Below are 6585 nucleotides of genomic sequence, written 5' to 3' on the forward strand. Positions count from 1 at the left end.
CTTCTTTTTAATCAAATCAGCAAAGACATTGATATGTCGAATCTTCGCTTCTTGTATTCCGGGCTCAGGTTGTGCGGAACCCATCTATCGCATAGTGAAATAAATTTTATTGAATTGATATAGACGATGAGATAAACATTGTTAAGTAACTTCGAATTATGATACAAGCTCATGTCAAGTTTGAGCTGAGTTTTCAGTCACAGTTGCTTGATTTTCCCGTTGTCGAATTGTTGTGGTTAATCCGGACTCGGTGATTACACAGCTCCACAAAAAAAGTGGTCGGTGCCTAAAACCGGACAAGTATATTCTTGTGCATTTTGATCCGCTGAATCCGAATCCGAGGTCAGAATTGGATAATTGCTAACTTTATTGTCCCTAACCTCAAAAAACTGATCATAACTTCACTCAACAAAATTAAGCTGTATATGGTTGAATTCAGCTTAAAAAATGCTACAATTCTTGTCATTACAAAAATTTTCAATTTGTAAAAATAAAGATAGTGGGAGAGGAATATAAAAAAATATAATATTTTTAAGAAATTTTATTACACAGTTGTAAGGAGCGTCAAAAACTACACAACTTTTATCTGAAACATTTTTTGTATCTTTCATAGTTTTTGAAATATACTCTTTGAAAACCAGGTATATCCATATAACTTGTAAGGGTGATTTTAACCCCTAAATATGAAATGATTTTAACCCTAAATATGAAATTGGGCACGTATAAAAAATAAGAGACACATATTTTTTTATACGTTTCACACGCCGTATACGTTTCATACGTATACGTTTCATACGTTTTATACGTTTTATACGCCCAAATTCATATTTAGGGGTTAAAATCACCCTTACAAGATATAGTATTGGGAACTTGATTAAGTTCTCGCTGCACCGATAGATGGTGTTATCTTGGCGTTTTTGCATCGGGCAATATTACAGCCAACTTCATTGTGAAGCTCCACCATCAAGTTCGAAGTGACAGTATATGTTACTCCACCGAAGCGTAAACAACATATTTTTTCATAGCATTAAACATGTTGAATTTCGTACCAAAAAAGGATTATTTGCGGGGAATTTTACTGCATTACTTTTTTCAAAAAGAATCTGCAGCTGAAGCACATAGAATTCTTGTGGAGACTTACGGCGACCATGTTCTGTCGGAAACAACATGCAGAGATTGATTTAGACGCTTTAAAAATAATGATTTTGATGTTGAAAATAAAGAACGCTCTGGTGCACCGAAAGAGTTTGAAGACGAAGAATTGGTAACATTACTCGATGAAGACCCATGTCAGACGCAAAATGAACTTGCAGAATCATTAGGAGTTGATCACACAACAGTTGCCAAAAGTTTAAAAGCATTAGGAATGATTCAAAAGCAAGGAAATTGCTGTACGACTTGAAGCCGAGAGACGTCGAACGGCGTTTTTTCACGTGTCAACAGCTATTCCAACGGCAGAAAAGGAAAGGTTTTTTGCATCGTATCGTGACTGGCGATGAAAAGTGGATACACTATGATAACCCGAAGTGTAGAAAATCATGGGGTAAGCCCGGCCATGCATCAACATCGACGGCAAAGCCGAATATCCATGGTTCCAAGCTCATGCTCTGTATTTGGTTGGATCAGCTGGGTAATATATTATGAACTCCTCAAACCCAACGAAACCATCACGGGAGATCGCTGTCGACTACAATTGATGCGTTCGAGCCGAACATTGAAGGAAAAACGGCCGCAATACGAGGAGAGACACGACAAAGTAATTTTGCAGCATAACAACGTTCGACCAGATGTTGCAAAACCGATCAAAACCTACTTGGAAACGCTCAAATAGGAAGTCCTACCCCACCCGCCGTATTCACCGGACATTGCTCCTTCCGATTACTACTTGTTCCGATCGAAGACTCATGGCCTGGCTGAGCAACACTTCCATTCTTATGAAGATACCAAAAAATAGGTCGACTCATGAATAACCTCAAGAGATGAATCGTTTTTTCGACATGGTATTCGTATACTGCCAGAAAGATGGAAGAAAGTAATGGCTAGCGATGGACAATACTTTCAATGACATGTTCTTTATTAATTTTTTCAAACAAAGCATTCATTTTCACGAAAAAACAGCGAGAACTTATTCAAGTCCCCAATATATGGGTATACCTGGTTTTCAGAGAGTATATTTCAAAAACTATGAAAGATACAAAAAATGTTTCAGATAAAAGTTTTATAGTTTTTGACGCTCCTTACAACTGTGTAATTATTCTTATTAAGATTTCTTAAAAATATTATATTTTTTATATCCTTCTCCCACCATCTTTATTTTTACAAATTGAAAATTTTTGTAATGACAAGAATTGTAGCATTTTTAAGCTGAATTCAACCATATACAACTTAATTTTATTGAGTGAAGTTATGATCAGTTTTTTGAGGTTAGGGACAATAAAGCTAGCAATTATCCAATTCTGACTTCGGATTCGGATTCAGCGGATCAAAATACATAAGAATATACTTATCCGGTTTTAGGCACCGACCACTTTTTTTGTGGGGCTGTGTTATCAATCAGAAAGATAAAAATCTCCATTCCGAAATTTTTGATACCGCTTTTTATAAATTTTATGTTACAATGTCTTCACTCAGAGTGGCTCTCCATAACTTTATCTCCATAGCTTTAGCAGCATTTTTTAAATTAAAGTACGAAAAAAGTGCCTCAAATACTGTTTATCAACCGCCATCGTGTTCACTGCTGTTTCGTGAAGTTATGTCGCCTACTTCGCCAGTATTGTATTGGGTGATTACATAAGTTCGTACCCGATTTTCATAAATGGCATTAACTTATTGCATGGCTGAGCTCCGGTGTTTTTGTTTACCAGGTACGTCGGTAATTACTTTCCGGTTTTTGTAACAGATCTCACTAGCCATAAGTATGCAATATTATGATTTGATACATATGTCATTTTATTCTACTGACATTAACCTCAAAACTACACAAGTTACGTTCCGCCAAAATAACAGCGTTATAGATTAATAATTTTTTTAAAATGTCGAGTTTTGTACCTGAAAACGTGCATTTGCGGCACGCATTACTTTTCTTGTTTAATCAAAAGAAAAAAGCCGCTGAAAGTCATCGTTTGCTGGTAGAGACTTACATGCTCCAACCATAAGAACATGTGAAACGTGGTTTCGACAATTCAAATGTGGTGATTTCAACGTTCAAGACAAAAAACGTCCTGGTAAGCCGAAAACGTTTGAAGATGCGGAATTGCAGGAGTTATTGGATGAAAACCCAACACAAACTCAAAAACAATTGGCAGAAAAGTTGAGTGTGAGCCGAGTAGCAATTTGTGAACGATTACAAGCGATGGGAAAGATCCAAAAGATGGGAAGATGGGTGCCACATGAATTGAATGACAGGCAATTGGAAAATCGAAAAATCGTCAGTGAAATGCTGCTTCAAAGGTATGAAAGGAAGTCATTTCTGCATCGAATAGTAACGGGTGATGAAAAATGGATTTATTTCGAAAATCCCAAGCGAAAAAATCATGGTTATCACCTGGCGAAGGCGGCCCATCGACTGCCAAATCGCCAAATCGCTTTGGTCGTAAGACCATGCTCTGTGTCTGGTGGGACCAGGTTGGTGTCGTATATTATGAACTGTTGAAACCTGGAGAAACAGTTAATACTGATCGCTACCAACAACAAATGATCAATTTGAACTGTGCATTGATCGAAAAACGTCCACAATATACTCAAAGATATGATAAGGTGATTTTGCAGCATGACAACGCGCCGTCTCATACAGCAAAACCAGTCAAAGAAGTGTTGAAATCACTTGGATGGGAAGTTTTATAGCACCCACCGTACTCTCCAGACCTGGCTCCATCCGACTACCACCTTTTCGCATCGATGGGGCACGCGCTTGCAGAGCAGTACTTCGCCGATTTCGAAGAAGTTAAAAAATGGCTCGATGAATGGTTTAGCTCAAAGGAGAAACAGTTCTTTTGGAATGGCATCCATAAATTGCCTGAGAAATGGGCAAAATGTATAGAATCAAATGGCCAATACTTTGAATAAATATATTTTAACTATCCATTGTAAATAACGTGTTTTCTTTAGCGAAAAAACCGGAAAGGAATTACTGAAACACCTGGTAGTTATGCTGCATGCACTGAATAGGTGACAGTGTCTTGTGTCACTTTAGCGTCAGGCATCGTTCAAATAAGTCGACTTGCGCATAAAAGAAATTTTTAAAAATGTAGAACAAAAAGATACATTTGCAGCATGCAATGCTATGTGAATTTTAGAAAGGCGTGAGTGTTGAAATTGCACAAAAAAACATTCAGAGCGTTTATTTTAACCGTGCTTCTGCTCTCCGGTTAAATTAATTAAAAAGTGGTTTGGCAAATTTCAAAATGGTTATTTCAACTTGGAACATCAACCCCGCTCTGGACAGCCTTCTAGCATTGATGACGATTGTGTGTGCCTTAGTGGAAGAAAACCCAAGGATTACAACTACTAGGTGCGCAACTAAGTTTCTGGGTTTCACACATGGATGGCGCTAACAACACATGTAGTCGACATACATGTCTGAAGTTGTGTTTTTTATAACTTGGACATCTGTTAACAATAACCAGTCGTAATACCAACACATATCGCAACGCAAAAATATTCTCTCTAACAACGAAGATGTCGAGTTTTGTGCCAAATAAACAGCATTTGCGGGAAGCTTTGCTTTTCTGCTTTAACTTGAAAAAAAAGTGCAGCTGAAGCACGTCGTTTGCTTGAGGAGGCCTACGGCGAACATGCACCATCGGAAACTACCTATGAAGATTGGTTTAAACGCTTCAGAAGTGGCGATTTCGACACTTCTGGAAGGACAAGGAGCGTTCCGGAAGACCAAAAACAATTGAGGACGCCGATCTGCAAGCGTTATTGGATGAAGATGATACGCAAACACAAGATTAACTTGCGAAGGCATTAAACATGACTCGCCAAGGTATTTCCAAACGTTTATATGCCATGGGAAAAATTCAAAAGGAAGGAAAATGGGTGCCGCATGAGTTGACTGAGAGACAGATGGAAAATCGAAGAGCCACTTGCGAAATTTTGCTTTTGCGGCATGAAAGAAAGAGTTTCCTACATCGAATTGTTACTGGCGATGAGAAGTAGATATATTTCGAGAATCCCAAACGCAAAAAATCGTGGCTTTCACCTGGCGAAGCATCAACATCGACGGCACGGCCAAATTGCTTCGGAAAGAAGACAATGCTCTGCGTTTGGTGGGACCAAAAGGAATCGTATACTATTAGCTGCTGAAACCGGGCAAAACTGTCAATGGGTATTGCTAACGACAACTAATCAATTTGAACCATGCAAAATCGGCCAGAATGGGACGAGACACGAACAAGTGATATTGCAGCACGACAACGCTCCGTGCCATCGCACTTCCATCGTCCAGGTCACCATCAAAACGCTGAAATAGGATCTGCTACCGCACCCGCCGTATTCGCCAAACCTAGTCCCTTCCGATTATCACTTGTTCCGGTCGATGGCGCATGGCTTGGCTGGGCAACACTTGGCCAATTTCGAAGAAGTGCAAAATTGGTTGGATAAATGGTTTCGGTCCAAAGACGCGTCGTTTTATCGTCGCGGTATTCATGTATTGCCAGAGAAATGGCAAAAATGTGTAGCTAGTGAAGGACGATACTTTGAATAAACCATTTTATGTATTTTATGTATTTCTCTTGAAATTTTCCATTTTTCATTGATCAAAAAACCCGGAAACTTAGTTGCGCACCTAGTAAGGTGATTACTAAGAGGCTGAAAATCGATAATTCTATCGCGTTTCGCCATTTAAAAAAGCTTGAATACATTTCTAAGCTCGATACATGGATGCCGCATCTCTTGATTGAAAGGAATAAGCTGAACCGCATAAATGTGGCCATTTCTCTCCTCGCATGTAACAAAAAAGAGCCTTTTGTGGATCGAATGGTAATAGGCAATGAGAAGTAGATTCTGTACAACAACGTACAGCGAAAGAGGTCTTGGAAAAAAGCAGCTGAAGGTGCAGAATCCGTCGCAAAAGCTGGTTTGCATCCACTGAAGGTGTTGTTATATGTTTGGTGGGATTGCAAGGGCATTATTCACTTCGAGCTATTCCGACGCAGCGAAACAATTATGGCAGACAAGTACTGTGAGCAACTCACTAGATTCGATGCGGCTATTCGAGAAAAACGTTCGGTTTTGGCCAATCGGAAAGGCAGCATTTTCCATCACGATAATGTTAGACCCACGTCGCCCAACAGACGCTGCGAATACTGCAGGAGTTGCAATGAGAAATTCTCTAGCACCCACCATATTCTCCAGATATTGCGCCTTTAGATTTTCATCTATTCCGATCTTTGCAGAATAGTTTGAATGGCGAAAATCTTAAGCTCGGGGAAGCTGTCGAAAACCACGTCATGAACCTTTTTTCAAGGAAAACCAAGCTCTTTCTTCAAAAATGGAATCAACAAGTTTGTAGATCGTTGGAAAACAATTGTAGAGAAGAATGGAGACTATATAATTGATTAATAAAACTGTATTCTTTAAAAT

This window comes from Harpegnathos saltator, unplaced genomic scaffold (genome assembly GCF_003227715.2).
Source record: "Harpegnathos saltator strain DR-91 unplaced genomic scaffold, Hsal_v8.6 scaffold198, whole genome shotgun sequence".
In the NCBI taxonomy this organism is placed as follows: domain Eukaryota; kingdom Metazoa; phylum Arthropoda; class Insecta; order Hymenoptera; family Formicidae; genus Harpegnathos; species Harpegnathos saltator.